This window comes from Lissotriton helveticus, chromosome 11 (genome assembly GCF_964261635.1).
Source record: "Lissotriton helveticus chromosome 11, aLisHel1.1, whole genome shotgun sequence".
NCBI lineage: Eukaryota > Metazoa > Chordata > Amphibia > Caudata > Salamandridae > Lissotriton > Lissotriton helveticus.
Window position 1 is genome coordinate 210,704,677 of NC_136072.1, and position 21,791 is coordinate 210,726,467.

The window sequence follows — 21,791 nt, forward strand, 5'->3', positions numbered from 1 at the left end:
GCGTGTCCTTGCCTCTGTTTAACTTAGCACATTCAGAAACATGCATTGGAATTTGGTGGACTGCAGCACAATTCAAAATAACAGTTCCTCGCACTGCAACCCCAAATTACTGTCATGAGTATATTCAATGTGCATAATGTACCTCTCACATAGCAAATCCGTCACAAAGTTCCAGATCTTCTTGATGCACGATCGTCTGAAAATGGCAATTAGGGATGTGTAAAGCCCTCAATTATCAAGAAGAAGAAAGCACCGGACACCATGCTTTCAAGGACACCAAGCTCTATATTGGAAGGTAAAACAAATGTGGCAGCTCACTCCCCGCCTGACGCTTTTTGGCTTTTTGCCTTAATCATAGGTGAGCAGTCTTTGCGAGATCAAAGGAAACACAAGCTTCTAAAGAAAAATCATGGTCTCATTAGCATGTCCTTGCCTCTGTTTAACTTAGCACTTTGAAAAACGTGTACTGGATTCAAGTGGTCTGCAGTGCAATACAGAACTCTCGTCCCTTGACCTGCAGCCCCAAATTACTGTGATGTGCATGTCCAATGTGCACAATGTACCTCTCACATAGCAAATCCACCACAAAGTTCCAATTCTTCTTAATGTACCAGAGTCTGAAAGCGACAATGAAGGATGAAAATTCCCCCTCTTACTCCCTTGCCGGCAGCCACTTTTAGTTTGTATTAGGATGAATCCTCTTGCATTTCAGTGGAAAGGGTCAGGCCCCCAAATTAGACACCAGAAACAACATTTTCATTTAAGGGAACCCCAGACCATGCAGGGAGGTGTCATCAAAATGGAAATGAAGCATTTGGTCAATGAAACATGAAGAAAGTAGCGCCGTAAACCATGCTTGCAAGAACACCAAGCGCTGAATTGGAAAATAAAACAAATGTGGCGGCTCACTCCCCTGATGCATTCCAGACTTGTGTCTTAATCATAGGTGAGCAGTCTTTGCGAGTTCAAAGAAAACACATTCTACATGTTTTTCAACGTGATGAGTTAAACAGAGGTAAGGACACGCTAATGAGACCAGGATTCATCTTTAGCCCTTTCCAGGCTGATGACGGAACTGCTCCGTCATCAGCCGCGGTGGCGCTGTGCTGATGACGGAGCGGTTCCGTCATGGCCTGCCCGACGCGCCTGCACAGCGCTGATTTTGCGCCTGAGCGGCGCGTTCTATTAGGCGGGCGGGCCATGATGGAACCGCTCCGTCATGAGCACAGCTCAACCGCGGCTGGTGACGGAGCGGTTCCGTCACCAGCATGGGTGCGCTGCGCGCCCCGCCCCCTTAGCGCTGCGGCGGAATAGCCGCCGCAGCGATGAGGTTAAAAGCACGTGCTTCCCTTACACTCGCAAAGAATGCTCACCTAAGATTAAGGCACAAAGCCGAAATGTGTCAGGTGAGTGAGCTGCCACATTTGTTTTACTTTCCAGTGAAGCAGTTTGTGTTCTTGAAAGCAAGGTGTACAGTACTTTTAAATATACACTGGAAAAAACAAAGGTTACAGTTATAGTTAGATTCAGATTTCACTTGTACAAAACCATTAAAATTCAGCAGTTATTGTTATCTGAGATAATTATAACTTATGGCCCCGCAATGCACCGCTTAGGTGTTGACCTCACATATTGCATCACTCGTGACATGGTCAGTGAAGTCATTGATGACATCTCAAATGACATCACTGGTGACATCATCCAGCGAGAGTTAGTGTTTCATAAAGGTTTGTTAAATTTAAAGATCTATAATTAGCCAATAAATAAGTTACATTACTATACTTTCTGTATTACTAATTAGTGATACTGTTTCTAACATATGTTATCTGAGTGGCATTGTGGCTGTATGAGTGTGTGAGTTGGTGTCTCAGTGGGTGTATGGGTATGTGAGTGGCTGTATGGATCTATGAGTGGGTGCCTGAGTGACTCTATGGGTCTGTGAATGGGGGTGTGAGTGATTTTCTAGCTGTAATCGAAGAGTTCATGATTGTTAAACATATATACTAAGCTACTACAAAACAAAAATGAGTATACTAGGTGTAATACTAATGAGTGATACTACTTCTAACATATATTAAGGGAGTGGATCTGTGACTGTATGTATCCATTTGTGAGTGGGTGTCTGAGGGGCTTCATGGTTGTGTGAGTGGCTGCCTAGGTGTATAAGTGGGTGTGTGAGTATCTGTGTGGGTGTGTATGTGACTGTGTGAGTGGCTGTATGGGTGAGTGAGTGGATGTGTGAGACGCTGTATCGGTTAGTGAGTGGGTATTTGAATGGCTGTATGAAGGAGTGACAATGTGTAAGTGGCTGTACGGGTGAGTGAGTGGCTCTTTGAGTAGGTGTTTGGTTAAATTAGTTGGTATGTGTGTGGCTGTATTTGGGAGTGACTATTTGTATGAATGCCCATATGGGTGAGTGAGTAGATGTGCGAGTGCCTGAGTGTGACTGTGGGAATGGCTATATAGATGTGTGAATGGGTATGTAAGTGGTAATATGGGTGTGTGAGTGCTTGTATGGGTGAGTGGGTGGCAGGCTATATTGATGAGTAAGTGGGTGTGTGAGTGGCTATATAGGTGAATAGCTGTGTGTATGAGTAGCTGTATGGGTGAGTGTATAACTGTATGAGACACTTTATAGGTGAGTAACTGGCTGTATGAGTAGATGTATGGGTGAGTGAGTGGTTGTGTGAGTGGCTGTATGAGTGAGTGGTGAGTGAGTGGCTCTACGGGTGAGTGAATAGTTGTGTGAGTACTTATATAGGTCTGTGAATGGGTATGTGAATGGTTGTGTGGGTGTGTCAGTGGATGTATGAGAGGTTGTATAGGGGTTCGAGTTTGTCTGTGGAGGATGTCATCGGTGATGTGATTTGAGATGTAATCAGTGATGTCAGTGACCATGTCATGAGTGATGTAATATGTGAGCTTATAAGCAGTGCTTTGCGTGGGCATAAGTTATAGTTATCTCAGGTAACTCTAACTGCTAAATGTTATTGGCTTTGTACAAGTGAAATCTGAGACTAACTATACGGTCCCTGTAACTTTTGGATTTTTCAGTGAATATCTAAGGTGTTTTTAGAGTCCATATCCTAACTATACCATCCCTCTAACCTTTGGTTTTCTCAGTGAATTTTTGAGTTTTTAAAAATCTTATTTGCTAACTATAACTTCCCTGTAGCCTTTTTAAAGCGAATTTCTAAGGTTTTTAAAACTTTTATTTCCTATCTATAACCTGTGACTTTTGAGAGTGAGTGTATGAGTGTGTGCCCGAGTGTCTCAGTGAGTGTGTGAGTGGGTATGTGAGTGTCTCATTGGGTCTGGGAGGAGCTGTATCAGTGTGTTCTGGGTGTGTGAGTGGGTGCATTAGGTTCTCAGTGGGTGTGTGAGTGTCTGATTGGACGTCTGAGTAGATGCTTGATAGATAGATAGATAATTTATTGCACAATTAATTAAAATCATTGCAATCGAGCAATATACTTATATGTGTATGTACTTTGTGGGCTCTGGAGATCAGCCCTAGGACTTGTCTGCTTCCATTTAGCGACTTTTTTCTGTTCAACTGGCTCTATTTAACTGTCTTGATAGAAAACGACCAGTAGAGGCCAGTGAAATAGCAGAATTGCTTTCTGCTTGTTCAACTGCCTCTATTTAACTGTCTTGATAGAAAGTGACCAGCAGAGGTCAGTATAATACCGGAATCACTTTAGCATTCTCCAGATTCCACTCCATGGAAATTGTCTTCCACGAGCACCCGTAGACAGTAAGATTTTTTTCAAATCTTGTATTCTCAGTGATATGACCACCAAAGGCCCTGATTTTATATAAAAACAGAGCTTTGGACTATACCATTTCCTGCTGAAAGGCAATATTTCTCTCCATTTGTCCCCATGCCTGGCGTGTCACGCATTTTGGTGCTTAGTTTTCCTCCATGTTAAAGAACAGTAGATGTTTCAGCACCCAGGCTAATGTGCCCCATAGCTAAATACATATAAGGTCCCAAAGGCGACACCCATTGCATTGCAAATGCTTGTTGTGTTTTGGGACAAGAAGGGATCCCCTCCATGACTCAGGGATACTTCTTCCCAACCTATACTCCAATAATAAAGGTGCCATGATTATTGCCCATTTCCGTGCCGTCCCTTTATACACCATGGGCGAGATACCATTGGGGCCTGGCGCCCCTCCAGAACACACTTTTTTAATGAGGTGCATAACTTCGCCAGGCGTTATATCTTTTTGGTCATGGGAGACATATTTGGCTCCGTGATCCCATGTACGTTGTTAATGTTCCTCATAAAAGGGATTGCGCCATTATTACTAGATGTCTCCACATAGAGGGCTTCTATGTAGTTTTCCCATGCAATAGGCGAGATATTTGTGGTTGCAGTTCTCTGCCTGGATTTGAAACAAGTGTTCATCAAATTCCAAAACTGCTTCTGATCTCGTGACTTTATAATTTCATGTGCTTTACCCCAATGGTCTACTTCAATCATTCTCGTGTAGGAAAATCTTGATTTCCTTAACACCCGGCGGATAGCTGTAAGCTTTGCCTTTATGGATCTATGTTCAGACCTATCCTTGGTGGTTGTGCACATGATATTATGGAAATTGCATTTTCTTGTCCCTATTAGTTGTCTTTGTTTTGTGAGGCAATCATTTTTGGGGGGAGATTGGTTGAGTCTTCGTTTTGTGACAGTGGTTAATTTTTTTCTTGTTTCTTCGAAGAGGAGTTCCCATAATTTATTTAGGGCAAATCGCCTTTTACCTGGGTTACTTTTTTCAAGAGAGATTCCAAGTTTGAGTGAATTTTTTCTTGATGTTCTAATGCCCACCTTATTTTATTTATTGGTTCCAGTTTTTCCACCTCACCGATTAGTTTGATTTCTGCCGGGTGGCATTGCAGGGATATGATATCACAGGCAATGACTGCATGATCGCTTGCCACCATTGGTATTACTCCAAAGTCTTGAGTTGTGTGAAAATGAGCAGTCACGAGCCAGATGTAATCCAGTGTGGTGAATCAGCGGCTGATCCACTGTTTAAGATTCGGAGGTCCAGGTGATTGAAAAAAGCTAACAATTTGAAACCACGATTATCTTTTCATTGGTACTGGCAGCTTATATCTGGAATTGACCAGATGGGGTCATCCAGAGCTACCAGAGAAGAGTTTAGGTCTGAGTTCATTAGGTTGGTATTAAAGTCACCCATTATTATCCATAGATCTTCTGGACAAATGGAGATCACTTATTGGTGAAAACCTTCTACTTAGGGTTGCTTCTCGCTTAGTCTTAGAATTGTGGAGATAAATGCAACCCAGGGTCATGGATTGTTCAACCTGGTTTGGCATGTCTGATTTTAGCCACTTTCGCTTGACAAAAATATAATCTCTGCTTCACTCACTTAGGAGTGGTACCTGAGCTGCCAAGTTGTTTTTAACGTAGATTGCCACCTCTCCCTACCAAGAGGCAGTGGCGTGTGATTTATAGTCGTATACTCCAGCCATGGTGTTGAGCACAAGGCCCAAGTTTCTTGTAAAGCAATGATATCATAGCTCTGAAGGTGTTGTATTATGTCCCTTTTATCTTTGTCAGCTGTTGGACCGCTAATATTCCAAGAACAGATTTTTAACATGGAAGCAAGATTGTGCTTGTTAGGAAGAAGTGCCGGGGTGTTAAGGACTGAGGTTTAAGGCCCGTGGTAGCCAAGGCCAATCTTTGCTGTTCTTCCCCTTAGTCAGGCATTGGTGTTTGCCCCCTTATGAGTCCATTGTAATTTGTATTAACTCTTCGATTCACAATTTTATTCTTAGGCCATCTTTATTGCCATGCAAGGTGGAACCTGTTGCAGGTTTTCTTGTGTGCCTACGATTCTCTTTTGCTTGATATTTTCGTTCTACTCCCTGCAATATAAAAAAAGCACAGTCAGACTCCTCTGGTAGGTGGTTGACTGTTCTATTAGCATTCGAAAACTATGATATGGTCTGTGCCTCTTTTTACGGTCCAAACACGGACGATCCAGCCTATATTCACAAATTACAATCTGTGCTGATGCTGGAACCTCCACCATACGTGATAGGGGGAGATTTTAATGTCTTGATAGATCCCCTAAAGGATAGATCCAATTTAAGCCACTACAAAGGTGCAGTGAAGGTACGTCGGGCATTAGTTAATATGATCCACGATATGGATTTAGTCGATCTATGGAGGGAAATAAAAGGAGATCAGAAGGGCTTTACCTTTTATAGCACTGTCATTCCTCTAGGATTGACTATATATTTTTAAATAGAGGCTCAACAGCCAATCTAGGGGTGGTTTCAGTTCTCCCGAGTCACTTGTCTGACCACGCACCCCTGCAATTTGTATACCAGATTAAGGAGGTACAGCGGCATGCATTGAGGTGGACCCTTAACAGGGCCAAGTTGTTGGATCCCGAGGTGATTGCCGCTGTGCAGGCCCCATCCTTGGAGTTTTTCTTGCTGAACTCAGGCTCTACAACTCCTGATGTAGTTTGGGACGCCTATAATGCCTGGCTTAGGGGGAAACTCCACGGAATTATCTGTTATAAGAATAAGATCGAAGCTGAGGTGTTAAAAGGTATCGAAGGGAAGATAAGTGGTTTGGAGAGAGAAAGAGATGGTGTTAGTAACGGGGACCGGGAGCAACTCACTCAGACCATGAGGAAGTTGGAAGAGGTAAGATCAGAATACAGAGGGAAACTAGAAGCTAAGTGTAGGGCGCAGTGGGATTCCAGAAGGATGCAGAATTACGAATATGGGGAAAAGGCGGGCGCCTTATTAGCATGGAAAGCCAGGACTGACCGAGCTAGGAACGATATAAAAGAACTTAAAATCAACGCCAGCGGGGACATTTCAAATAAGATCGAGGATATACAGTCCTGTCTTCTTTCCATGTTCTCAGAGCTGTATAGAGAAGACCTGGCTCCCCTGCCGAGTTCGATTCAGTTATTTCTTAGCAATAAACAGCTCCCCGTACTTTCAGAAGAAAGCAAAAACAACTTAGATGCCCCCTTCATGTCGGAGGAGATAGCAGCTCAGATAAATATATCTAAGAACAAAAAAGCTGCTGGTTCAGATGCACTCCAGAGCGAAATATACAAACACCTTAAAGTAGAGCTTTTAGAAGCATTGGGGGATACCTTTAATTCAATTTATAGTTTAACTGGAAAGGTTCCCAATACTTGGAAAGAGGCAATAATAGTTTTAATATTAAAACCTGGTAAGGATCCAAAAAAGGCGGACTCTTATCGTCCAATCTCCCTGCTGAATGCCAATTATAAGATCTATATGGGCATTTTAGCAGGGAGATTGGCCAAACTGATACCAAAGTTAATACACCCAGATCAGAAAAGGTTAGTCGTAGGGAGATACATCCAGGAACAAACGCAGCTCCTAATTGACAACATCGATCTGGCCATCCAGAGGACAGAACCCTTGGCCATTGTCGCTGTCGACGCGGTCAAGGCCTTTGATAGAGTTTGCTGGGTATATCTATGGGAGGTTCTGAAGGCCATGGGGTTTGGCCCAATTTTTATACAAACCCTGCAGAACTGCTATCAGGGTGCCTCTGCTCGAATATCCCTAAATGGTTTCCTTACGGCGAGTTTCAACATCCAGAGAGGAACTAGGCAGGGGTGCCCGATATCACCTCTTTTGTTTAATTTGTACGTGGAACCATTAGCTCAGATGCTTAGACTGGATGACTCAATCTATCCATTTAGATCAGAACAATATAGCTAAAAAAAAGCCCTATATGCCGACGATTTAATACTGTACACAAGTGACCCAGAGATAGCTATCACGAGGGTGGAAGAGTGTATGTGTGAGTTTGGATTGCTCTCCGGGTTTCTTGTTAATAAAACTAAGACAGAGGTGATGTGTTGGAATCTGGAGTGGTCAGGGACAGTAAGTGAAGAGATGAGATACTTGGGGATCTATGTAGTAAAGGAAGTCGAAAAGATACCCGAGTTGAATCTCAAGAGGGTGGCAAAGGAAATTGATAGTCTCTTTAGCAGATGGAGAAATCTCCCCCTGACTATTTATGGGAAAAACAACTTAGTAAAGATGGTTATCCTACCTAAGCTGTCCTACCTCTTCTCTTCAATTCCATTAACATTTCCCAGTAAAAGTCTGATGAAAGCAGATTAAAAAAAGGTGGGTTAGCCCTCCCAGATGTAAGGTTGTACGCAGCAGCATTCCAGTTTAAAAGCATACGGATGCTGCTGGTGAAACCTGGGGAATCAGCCTGGGGGAGGGTGCTGGGCGAAATGGCGCGGGTGGAAGGGGGAGGAGATGGCGAGGCATTTCTGTATACGTTTGGGTCACCTAGGTTCTTCAAGAGGGTGCGTCTGAAAGTTTTGAGGGCAGCTTTGGAGTTATGGTACAGGCTCAGGCGCAGCTGGGGCATTGGATACTACTCTGAAAATGCCCCCGTGTGGGATGCACCAGGAACACCGGACTGCCTGCAGGACAGTTTGGCATTGCCGATAAAAAGGGCAGGCATCACAATTTGGTCCGAATTGTTGGACTCCAGGGGGATACATCCTTGGGAGTACCTGAGGGCAAAGATCGGCCCGGGGCTCTCAAGATTTAAATACATACAGTTAACATCATGGTATGAGGCAGAAAAGTGGGAGGCCTGTGGAAATAGAGAGATTGAAGACCTGTTGCGATCTATTTGCCCACTGAATAAGGACATTTCTAAGTGGTACAACAGCTTGTTGGAGGCCGAGGACCATGAGACCCCTTTGCTGCAGTATGGATGGAAACCCCACTTGGGCCGTTAACTGACTCCTTGTAGACAGCCTGCTTGTCTAAAAAAAAAATTTTTTTGTCATTAATAGACTCTACTACAACCCCGCAAAAATTGCAAAGTTCGCCCCTGATCCTGCCCCCAAATGCCCTAGGTGTGCAACACCTCTCGCCAATGACTTGCATATCTTCTACGAGTTCCCAGCACTTGCAAGATTTTGGACTGAGGTGGGTGACAATGTACGGGACATTTTTAATACCATCATAGATATTAATATGCCACTGGTGTTCTTTGGAGATGATGGTCGCCTCAGTCAGAACCTCTCTCAGAAGGATAGGGGTTTATTATTGTATTTGATATTGCTGGCTAGAAGGGAAGTGTGCAAGAGGTGGAAAGACCCCCTACCCCCGCAAAGGGAAGATTGGCTCAAAGTTGTATTCTCTATGGCACGATTAGAGTACGAGGGCATGGAGGACAAGATATCGAATATTTGACACCCCCTCGTGAGCTGGGGTAAGAATCTAAGATTATTGTAAACATCATTGGTCTTATGATTACACCAGGGTCCCTTACAAAACAAAGGGATCGGTCGGATGACCCAAGCGAGTGCGGTAAGCCGTAGGGGCGACAGATCACGAAAGTGGCTTCATAAGACCCGCAGAGGCTTGAAAGGTGAGATGAGGACCAAAAAAAAAAAGATATTTTCGTTCTTGTTTTGACTGCAATACTGTAGCAGCTCCTCTTTTCAAGATCACTGGATATTTTATTATTACAGGGTTTCTGATCTGAATCCCTCCATCATGCAATACATTTTTATTTTCCCTTAGGGCGTTTACCACGGTCAGTTTAGAGAAAGTTACCTCTGTTGTCTCATTTGTCTCACCGGGCTCAGAAGCAAGAAAAGCAACACTGTCGATGTCTGTAGTTTTTATGTTTTCTAAACCCGGAATATTTGAGCAAAGATTCAAGCTGTTTCATCTGTGAAATCACTCTTTGATTTTCTTGAAATAAAGGCTCCTTAAGGAAAAACTTTAGTTTAGGGTCGAGTTTATTTATTTGACTCAATTTCCATTTTCCTTGATGGGTACTGCTTTTATTTAGATTGTCCGCTTCAATCACTGACGACCAGAGGATTTTTTAATTTCCTGTTGACTTCTCAGCGATCGTTTCTAATTTTAAAGTTACCCCCTCGTGAGATCCGATTTGGTGGTGGTCATCAATATAGATTTCTGAGAGTTCATTTTGTTTATGCCGTATACCTTCGACTAGAAAGCATTGTGCGTTATCATCCATTAATTGCCAAGGCTCTAGTTATTTCATGACCTGCTTTGTAGCCAGATTTCCTGTGATTCTTTCAGGATCACACGGGCTTGTAGTTTCACTTTGGTTTCTACCAGCTTGATGTGTTCCTGGAGCTCTATCATTTAGATTTAATATTTGAGGGGATTAACATCCACAGTGCGTTCCTTTTTTAAGTCTGGAGACAGTTCATGAGGGGCCCTTCCTTGTTACGTTTGCCCTTGTTCACTTTGTTTAATTTTAATTTTTTCTTATTTTTTTCAAGATAGATGCTGGAATTCCATAATTGTTGTTTTCGGACTAGTAGTTTTTTCGGTGCTTAAGGTTTAATGAAAAGGAGTTTTTCTTTCCGGCTTTGGGTCAGATTTTGGATCCTGACCGTTATTTCTCGATATTTGTGTAAAGTCGCTCTCCTTGTTCCGACTGATTTCCTGTGGTTTCTCCATCCTCTCCTGGTTGCCATTGGACCTTATCTGTAGAGTAGTAGGAATTATTGATGTTTCTCTTACCCTAGTTCTATTTACTTGTTCATCCATGTTCTCGGAGAGCTCATTTAAGTGTGAAGCATATGCGGGTTTGAATTTAAATTTGAGTTTTGCTGGGGAATGAGATTTGTCTTTTGCGGCCATCTAATTACCTCTCTCTTGAGGGCATTGACTATGGTGCTCATTATTTCAGGCAACTTTTCCAAGTTATGTAGTATAGGGCTTCATCCACATCCCTTTTGTACTTGGCGCTGCACTTGTCTGGGCTCAATGAATTAGGGAATTCAATCATTCGATTTTCAAATCCAGGCCTGAGACTAAGCCAGCAACTGTCTGGAGTATTTTTATTTGGGTATCAAGTTTATCGGCATGCATAAGAGCCGCATTTGCATTGAAATCAGGGTGCTTTTAATCAGTGTGAGCTAATTCTCAATTATTTGTGTTGGTTCACAGGTTTCCTCTTCAATTGGAGGGGATCTGAATTTCCTTGATTAATTTTCATAAAAAAGGGAGCTTAAATTCAAAAGGTTGGACTCCAGTTGGTTAGAGAGTGTCGTTTAGCTGGGTCGGTGGGCTCGTGGAAGAAGCCTCCAGTTGGAGCGTAGAGAGATCACCATTTTCACCAATACTGTTTGCTGACAATAATGGGACGTCTTCTCTTATCGCGGGGATTGTAGTACTGGGCTGTTGCTTGGGCTTTTCTCCACAGTTTCTAGTATTGTTGTTAATCAGGACGGATTGATAGTAAGTGGGCTTTGGAGACAATGCTGGAGAGATATTCATATTTGTCTGGTAGTTTAGTCTCTAGGTTAGGGCTTGTTGAAATTATTGCCTTTGTTACCTTTATTTTCTTTTTGCTGGTCTTAAGGCATGTTGACTTGCATTTTGGGATAGGGCACTATTTGACATTGATTGGATTGCCTAACGGTATAATTTCGATCGCCATTGCTCTGGAGCTGTCGAACATTCCAGGTTTGGCTGCTGATGGTTGGTGGCCCATCCTAGTTCCTTCTTATTAGGGGAACTATTTCCCACTTTAAGGTGTACTGCTTTAATAGGATAAGCAGGGTTATTTTCTAGGCCGCTAAGCATGGGCTGGCCTTGATCAACCGCTGTTGCAATTACTCTTTTCTCTTTAATGATAAGTATTTCAGGGGACAGTTGGACTTTTGGCTGAGATCTTTCTCGAACTTCCCCATGTTTGTAGGAATTAGGATCATTGTTGTCATGGCAAGATTGATTTACTTTTTTGCCTTTCAGGTTTATTGGACAAAGGTCTGCTCTTATGTCGTCACTGCTGTTAGAGACTTTCTTGTTAACATTATTGGATTAACTATTTAAGCTCAAATTTATAATTGCTGTAAGCGACACTTCTTCTTTTTGTTGTCCCGCCATTGTGGTTGACCCTTGTTTTGTGCACCCTCTCCCTGGAGGTTATAGTATTTTGTTTTTTTGCCGCATTGCAGCTTTATGTGGACAGTAATGATCTTGGTGCTGAACCAGGCCGGAGTTTCTTGACCGCATAGTTTCTGCGCTCTGTAGAGCAGGGGCAGTGGTAGTCAAACCTGTAACTAAAACGGGAATAGTGGCTTAAACTTAGTTACCACCTTGCAGCCTTGTAGTCAGTACAACACAGCACTTTGGAGTTGGGAGGAGTTGAGGCTGTTATTCAACTTGATCTGCGGAGAGGGGCCGCCTTGCTGGTATTGGAGTGCAATTGGGATGGTGCATTTAAGGCTGTTAAAACTGTTAAGAATGTTGACTAAAATTGAGGCACAAGCAAGCTCCACCCCTTCAAAGCCGCAGCACCGCACCGAGGGCCCTAAGCCCCCCAAGGCCCCAAGTTCCCCCATGTGAGTCCCCCTTTGGGGGAACCCGAACAGAGCATGGTTGGGGAGATTGTTAGTGACAGGAGATTGGGCACAGCAGGGTATGGCCTTAAGCTGCCGCCCCACTAAGTGACAGACTTGCTGGGGCTTATTAGGATTACCTCCTCCCAGGCTATCTGGCTGTCGGCTGTCGAGAGGGTAGGGGTTGGTGGGAGTGGTGGCAAAAAGGTCAAGAGGCAGAAGTAAATGAAGCAAAAGGTCAGGGGCGAGCCTAGCGGGAGCCGTCTGAACCGCAAGCTGTACCTAAACCTAGCAGGGCCACCTGCACAGGGTAGGGCTGGACTCTCTCTCCATGAGACTTACTAAGGGCCTCTTGCTCAGCTCAGCTCTGATTTTCCCGCCTCACCTCCAAATCGTTCCGTTCCCTTTATGCCTACTGCCGCACCCACGTCTTCTTCTTCTTTCCCGATCCCAAAAGACAAAGCTGGCACAATTAGACTTCCGCCACTACCCCTCAGCAGATTTTCAGCAGGTTCACGTAGCTCTCACAGGCTTGCGACTGCACGCTCGGTCCTCGGTCCTGCTGCCTAAGCTATAGCGGTTAGCTGCCCGAGTCCACTGCTAGCTGCCAATGGTCCTAGTCTCTGCCTGCTACCGGTCGTCAGCCATGCACCTCCTCAGATAGACTAGGGGGGCTGCACTAGCTGAGCACAGGCAAAAGAAAAAGCGGGGCAAATATGGTAACAGCAGTGGCAACGGTAGTGAATCTCCAGCTCAGGCTCTGGCTCCTGATGTGAGCTCCTCCCTCCACCAACAATATGCTTAACATAGAAAACTTGCCATAAACTAGATGCTCGAGTGTCTGACTCGGACTGTGAGAATTTGTCAGAGTGTCTGAGTGGGTTTGCGAGTGCCTCCATGAGTGTGTGGGTCAGTCTGTGAGTGAGTGCATGCATGTCTGAGTGGTTCTGTAAGTGGGCGCGTGAGTCTCTGAGTGGGCATGACAGTGGGGTGTGAGACTCTCAGTGGGACTGTGAGTTAGTACATGGTTCTGAGTAGGTGTGTGAGCGAGTGCGTGCGTCTCTGAAGGGGCCTGTGTGTGGGTGTGGGTGTCTCTGAGTGGTTCTGTGAGTGGGTCTGTGACGGGTGCATGAGTGTCTGAGTGGGTCTGTGAATGGGCCTGTGAGTGTCTGAGTGGGTCTGTGAGTATGCTCTATTTCAAAGCCACCAGGAACACCGGCCCTTTTTACCTGGCCAACCGCTTTCGGCGCTATACCCCATCGCGCTGCTTGAGGTCATCAGGAGCCAACCTGGTCACTGTACCTAGAATAAAGCTCAAAACAAAAGGTGGAAAAACTTTTTCATTCCTGGCGTCCAAGGCATGGAACGGTCTCCCCTTCAACCTTAGGCACGCCCCCACAGAAAGCCTTTTCAGGAAACTCCTGAAGACTTGGATTTTCATTCAGCCTGATCCATCGGTTCTCGCAGCCATCTGATCTACGCCTCCCCATGCTGGTTCTTCTGTCTGCCCAGCGCCAAGATGCTCCTTCCGGAGCGATAGTCGCGCTATACAAATCCCAATAAATATCAAATATCTATTTTGCCCCTTCTGCTCTGTTTTACTATTTCTACTCATTTTTCTACCCTCTGTTCTGGCTTCACTGCTCGTTTTTCTGCAATCTGTTTTGCCTTTTCTGTTAATTTGTCTTCCCTCAATTCTGCTTTTCCACTCTTTTTTTTTATCCCTTTGTTTTGCCTTTTCTGCTCATTTTCTGCCCTCCATTTCGCCTTTCAGTTATTTTGCATGCCCTATATTTTGCCATCTTCCACTGTTTTGCCTTTTTTGCTAATTTTTCTGTCCTGTTTTTCCCTCTTCTGCAATGGGGAAGGTCTGCTTTGTTCCTGCATGCAAGGATCTACTAGTAATGCAGCTCCCTGCATACTGGTGCAATTATGTGACCTGTTTCCCTACATGCATGACAGCAGGCAGGGAAACAGATGAAAACTCCCCTCCTAGCAAGTGGGAGCATTTGACAGCTCTCTCTTGCTGGGTGCAGAGTTAGGGCCTGATTATGAGTTTGACGGTCCAAGGATGTCTTGCTGGGATGTGGCGGTGACAGTACAGCCGCCACCTCATTGGCTGTCCGACCGCCCTATTACAAGTTGGGTGGACGACTGCCGTTGCGCTGCCTCAATCGCCAAGGATAGGAGATCCCTGGTGGTGGTACAGCAGTCTTGAGGCTGCAATATGCTTGGGGATACCGCCACGGTCCTGCCAAGCATATTGCAAGTTTTCTCTCCTCTACGGTTTTCATGGCGGTTCCTACTCTGTGAGAACCATTATGGAGTGGGCACAAAGGGGGCCCTACAGAGTCTAAATCTCACAACACCCCCAAAACAACATTATATCCACCATATACAAGTTGACCTATATACCCCCTCCCTCTAAACCCCCCAACATTTTTTTTATAATGGTCTTCCCTCTTACGACAAAATGCAGCACCGTCCAGAAACTTACAGACAGGAAAATAGACTAAAAATGAAACAAACAGGCTACAAAATAAAAATTTAGCAGTAAATAATGGTTGCTAAATCAAACTAAAAAAAGGCTAGCTTTCCATCGAAAACTATGGGAATGTAGCATAAAAATGTTTCAAACTTTAAAAAAATAATATATAAAAATGTTTAAATAATGAAAAGCATGTAAGCAGTTTCATAAAAATAGGTAAAAAAATATAACTGATAATGTAAGTAATACTATAAAAAGTGTTTATAGTTACGAATCACATTTGGAGCTGTTAGGACTTGAAGAATGACTTTCAATGCTCGGAGGGATGTATGCAACACTTTGAGACATCAGCTTTTACAAAGTCCTAGTGGGAAGGAACCTGCTGACCTGCCATTTAGTATGGATATACATCGCCAAGGAGAAGGCATTTTTATCCTCCTTTATGGTTCCTCTTTTATGGTTGAAGATGACCTTTTAATATATCCATGATGAGAACATTCTTCGAGTCCCGGCCGCTCTAAATGTGTTTCGTAACTATGAACACTTCATATCTGGAGACTGTTTTGAGGCATATAAAAAATCATTTCTTTTATGAAGTTGAGATATTGTGGTCCTGCCTACCTCTACGTCTATGTGTGATAATTTTTTGTTCTAAAAGATATTGGTTTAGGAGGTAAGAGTTAAAAAGTTGGTCCTGAAGAAGGTGGTATATTTTGACAAAATCCACCGAAACGGGTCTACAGATTTTATTAACACGACTCACAGTGTTGGACAAGTATATTATGTCTTTGAACATACACAACGATATCCAATGACACCCTCAGTGGGAGTGTAACCTATTCTTTATAATTGATTGGTGTTAATCTGCCTCCCTTTGGGTTTTTAACCATTCCTAAATGTATTGTCTCTATTCATAAGTATAGTTGTTCAATGTTAAGTACATGTGATGTATTGTGGATGGTATTTTGTTTTTCATCTTTACGACTTGCGGTTTTATTAATTGATTTGACCAAGTTTTGTAGACGTGCTTTCATAAGGTCACGTGGTAGCAAATTTAGCTGAGTGTGTGAGGCTGGATTCAAGAATTATTTTTCAGGTGTTGTAAGGGGAACCCTTTCGTAATTTGTGGTTGGTTTGTAGCATTGTGAGGGGTTTCTCTCTTTGCTTTAAAGTTACATTTACTAATCCCACTCCAATCAAAACCATATTGGAGACTGAGGTGCACACTAAAAGGGTTACAACCACTAAACATACTCCGTGGTCATACATAATAAATGTTTGCTAGTAAAAACAAAACATTACTTATAGCACGCTGCTACCAAACAAACATTGTTTACATATTTACCATTAAAATTAACCTATTAAATACGTTTTTTATTATTGACAAAATGCAATACATTATGCATTATATTTAATAATATGGCAACATTTAAATGACTTAAATAAAAATAAAGATATACATAAACAATAATAAAATCATAAAATATCTAACATTATATATACAAATAGATGTTTAAAACATATTCAGTAAAAAGACATATACAAATGTATAAATTATGTTCCCAATTACCTATTTTATAACAAATAAGTACATCATGTTTTTTTAATTAACAATCTAAAGTTTATTGGTAAATTATAATACATATAAAATACAAATCTGAATATAATTTTCGATAAATACATTAACTGTCATGCATATTTATTACAATTTAACAAACAAATTAATAAACAAAATAATATTCATGAATATATTATAATATTAAAACATCTAATAACACACACACAAGAGCCTGAGGAGGTTTAAAGACCTTCAGGTGCCAACTCCACAAAATGCAAAGTCACAGAACACACTGAGGCCACCTGGGTCTACGTGGAGACTTAAGAAATGTAAGGGTATAGCCAAGGATATCCCTTTTACAGGACGATTCCCCTCACCCTCCCATAGTTGGCATGCTTCATCACAGGGAAACCATCTCACATCCCATGTAAGGGTGAGTGGAGTTTGCAGAGTTGCACTACATGGAATTCCGCCGAGTTGCATAAAAACTCAGTGAAATTCTGCGGAGTTCCGCTCCACCCTTTAGTTCCATTCCATCCAACCATGAGACCTATATCAGACATCCACAGATAGGGGGCATGCAGACGACAGTAGTGAGAGGTCAGACTATAGGGTAAACAGGCTGTGACGAGGTGTCAGGCAGCCACAAATAGAGGAATGCAATTCAGGCAAGCAAGATGGGAGAGGACTGGCCGATAGAGGCATATTACAGACAATCACGAGGGTGGCAGAGCTACAGGCAAGAGGGACCAGGTTTATACATCATGGGTAGTGGTGGGAAGGGTATGCAGGAAAGAGTTATAGGTTAAAAGGCATACACATAGAAGTGAGGGCAAGGAGGTAGACTTATTAAAAATGGCACACAGTGGTAGAAGGGGTGGAGCCTCGAGACAAAGAGGGCCATGCAGGAGGGAAAGGGTGAGGGGTCACATGCCTTTTTCCTGGAGCCCTGTTGCTCTTGGGGCTGCACCTCATGCCAAACCACTCTCCCTGGTGAGGCTGCCACTCTCCCTCCTGGCTGGAGTCCAGGCGCAAGTCACTTCCTCCTTTGTTATGTTATGTTATGTTATGTTACTTTATTTCTTTTATAGCGCACGGCTACTCCAAGGAGCATCCCGGCGCTTTGGCAAAGAATAACAGCATAAAAAAAGGCAGCCACACAACAGAAAAGAACAGAGAGGGAAAAGGGTCTATTTCATAAAAAGCCATGTTTTCAGGTCCTTTCTAAAAGCAAGAAGACAGGGAGCCTGTCTCAAGGACAGTGGTAAGTCGTTCCAAACTTTAGGTGTTAAATAGCGGAAAGACCGACCTCCCAATATTGCACGACGAATTGCAGGGACAGTCATCATAGACAGACCCTTTGCCCCGCCTCCTCGTGAGCGCCCGGAGGCCGGCTGCTCTTGTGGCTACACCTCATGCTGAGCCACTCCCCCATAGAGGTTACCACTCTGCCTCCTGGCTGCTACCCAGGCACATGTCACTTCCTCCTTCGCCTGCCTCCTTGTGAGCTCCCGTTTCCTGGCCCCTGAGGCTGCGATCTATTCCTCAGTCCCAGACTCCTCTGCTGCCCTATGATCTGCTCCTTAGTGCCGTAGTGCTGTGGGTTAAGGAAAACATATGTTTCCACAGTAGTCATATCTCGGTCTGCCATTGCTCTGAGTCTAATCTCATTTATGTGCAGAATAGGATTTCCTGCCTCAAAAAAGGCGTGTGTATACTTTTTTTTCCAATGTGAATTAGGCAGTACCCGATTCGAGGCTTACTTGTTGTGGCATTAAGTACACTTGTTCTTATCAGATCCTAGGGGGGTGCGACAAGGGCAAACTCCGCTACGCAGCGAAGTTGAACTTCGCACTTCCAGTGGAGCATGGAGTTTGCAAAACTGTGCAAACTCCGCTGGCGGAGCGGAGTTCACCACCCAGACATAATCGCTAGCCTAGTTGCAATGTGGGCTACAGCCACTTCTCTGAGAGGGAGGAGCTCAGGGATGTTTTCAGTGTTTCTGCTAGAGATTTCCTAAAACCAATGATGGAGGAAGAGTGTGATGAGAATGGACTAATAGGTGTTATGTGAGCTAAAACTAACTCTATAGTAGGCCTGAAAATGTTATTAGGGCCTCCAGAGGTCAGGACTAAAAACTAGTACTATGAAAGGAGGGAATTCAACTTGTCATAGATAAGTGCTGGTCAACATGTGTCTACCTAGTGCCCTCCGTAAAGCATTTTTCATCATGACCAAAAAAAGAAAATAGGTCAATAACTTGAAAAGCAAAAGGGAACACAATAGTTATGCAAATGTCATAACACAATTCTCAGTTTTTGAACATACAAATACTGCACCAGTGGTTTGAAGTAAGCCTTCGCCCGACAGGGTTTCACTGGTGGTTGTGATTAACCTGCAGAGGAATATTGAAATCACCAAGGCCAACAGAGCCATGCAGCACCAACCCGGGGGGGGAGGGGGGGGGGGGATGGGTTACCGGATGCCCTGCACTAAACCCCAACAGTGAGAGTCCTGTCCAGGATTCTCACTTCACCAGGACCAAACAGCCATTTATGGACATCAGCATCACTGAGACCCACTTTGAGAAGGGCCCAGCTGCGTTGATTTTCCCCTGCCTGCTGTTTTTCCCTGACCTCAAGGTGCAACTTTGCGGATCTAGCCAAGCCGACTAAACAACTCTGCACCTGAGCTCCCGGCCCTGGTCCCAATGAACCACCTGTGCCCCCTTGCTCCAAGAACCCTTGCGACCGAAGCCCCCATTTGCGAGCCCTCAGACTTGTCTCCAAGTCCCCCTGTGCAGCCTGTTTTTCGGTGCCCCCCCCCTTCACCATAGCGCGCTAGCTGCCAGCCTCACCAGCACCCTGCTCCCGGTAGAACCTGGACGGTCCCTAAAGAACTGCTGGTAGTACTTTGGACCTTGGCTCACAACTCTGAACCGTGAAGGGTAACCCCTGAAACTGACTGTACCTACCTTTATGCATCTTTAGGATTGCATTGTGTGTAAAGCGCGCACGTATGAACGATTTACTTACCTGTCAATATTGCTATTGAAAACTGTACTTAACTTTGAACAAAGTTCGTGGTTTGAAAACATATATAATAAGAAGTGTTTTTTTCTGATTTGGCTTTGGATTTATTCTTTGAGTGTGTTTCAATTCTATTCAATTTAATTCAAGAAAACTTTATTCCTGTGCATTGTAGAATCCATAAAAGAATCACACGAGTAAACAAGACAGAATGATAAAAATAAATGTTTGATAAAAATGCAACAGAGCAAGAGAACAATGATTAAGATAATAAAAATGTAAAGATGATCAGCAATATAATAGTTAAAATTTGGAACAACATAGACCTACGAGCTTGCACGGAGGATTTTAAAAAGACCCCAAAGTACAAAACAGCTGAGTGTGTTTCTCATTTGTTGCCTCTGTGAGTACAACAGATGCTTTGCACTACCATGGGATAAGCCTATAGCTTGCAGATACTATAACAAAAGAGAATGTTAGTATTATTTACTTTTGCCTTTATAAACCAAGTGGGGACCGACTGGACTCACTGCACAGTGTTCTTTGTTTTAGTACACTATATAGTGAGCCAACTTTCTCCAAACCTGTTCTGTGTAATGCCTATGAGCGGTCTAGTCTATCCACGCACACGCACCCCTACATCCGCAGGCCAGGCGTGGCCTGCGGCGCGCAATAAAAGAAGTGCGCGCGCTCGAGCACGTCACTTCCGACTAGGACACTGTGTCGGTGTGTTCTTGTCGCCGCTGCGCTGCCAGCCCCCGCGCAAGAGCGTGAGTCACCCAAGCCCCTGGTGGCTCGCCAAAAGTCAGGGCAGAACACTGGCGACGAGCGGAGGGGGCCAAACCCTCGCTCGCACACCCGTGCTATCTCGGAGCGGTTTTGCTCCGTCCCGCGGTGCCTACCGTGCTTCTGCTGCCTTTTGCACCCGGCCACACCGGAGCCTATGTACCTGTCTGGGCCTTTGCCTTTGGGCCCTAGCACCCCCTGAAGCACTGTGAGGGGGCCACCTGGGTCGGAGAACCACTCCCACAAGGTGCAGCAAGCGGCATTGACGGGCGCGGAGTCGGCCCGCCTTCTGCGACTGCCTGCCATTCCTCACACATTGCGCGTGAGTCGCGGATCGGCACGGCACCCTGTTTTTACCCACGCATTGCGCGTGAGAGGCCACAAACGCCCAGAGAGACTTCCACAGTACCTGGGGACAGAGGACTTCGGTGGAGGACGTGCCCACCACGCCCCAGAGTACCTCCCACTGCGGCCGGCGGCAGAGTAGCCTTGGGACCAGCGCGCCACATCCGCATGCTCCCTGGGCCTATCTTCACCCGGGGATGAACGCGCCCTGCAGCGTGCCCATCACGAAGCATCCCCGAGGCCTACGGACATCGCGACGACGCTGAGGTGAGCTACGCAGCGGCCACGTGGCGTCGCAGAGCCAGCACAGGGAAGGAAAACAGTCAGGAGGGAATCACTGACAACACCCACCTATACCACCACCATGACGGAGGAAAACGCGCCGGCGCCAGTCATCAACATTCCATTCCAGCATGCTGCGACAGGGGTGCTACCACCGTTCAGCGAGGCGGCAGACCCGTCTACGGCCTCCCCTAGATGGAAAATATGGCTAGAAAGGTTGGAGAATTATTTTGTCGTCACAAGGGAAACTAATAAAGCTGTGAAGCGGTCGCTTCTACTACACTACGCGGGCGATGAAATATTCCGACTGTTTAAACACCTGCCCAATACAGGAGATGACTATGGCGCAGCGGTCGCTGCCTTGAACGGCCATTTTGACCCCCAACTGAATGTAGACTTTGAGGTCTTCCAACTGGGTCAAGCACGTCAAAGGGAAGGCGAGACGATGGACCAATTTCATGCCCGCGTCAGGGAGCTGGCTAGCTCCACCGATGAAGACCAACCAAAAGCCATAAGACGGCAGATCATCCAGGGATGCCGAGACAAGACGCTGAGAGGGGCGATCATACGCAAGCCAGGTATAACGCTGGAAGATATCTTAATACTTGCTAGATCTCATGAACTCTCGAGCGTCAGAGCCTCCGCCATGGAACAGGCACTACACCAACCACATGTCAAAACAGAGACCATCAAAGTGGAGCGGGCAGATGCAGTACGACCCCAACCACGGGGACCACCGCAAAAGAAACATCGGAGAGACCCATCGCGAACGCAATGCGGGTATTGTGGACATGAACCCCATGCGGCCAAGGACTGCCCGGCTCAGGGGAAGACCTGCGCAAACTGCAGAATACCAAATCATTTTGCTTCAGTGTGCCTCAAAAGAAACACGTCGAAACCATTC

At 44.8% G+C, this 21,791-nt stretch overlaps 1 protein-coding gene across 1 annotated transcript in view; it reads right to left on the reverse strand.

The window, feature by feature from the left end:
- The window catches only part of P2RY12 (purinergic receptor P2Y12), a 607,067-nt gene that overhangs the window by 246,324 nt on the left and 338,952 nt on the right, over positions 1-21,791 (reverse strand). The window lies entirely within an intron of this gene.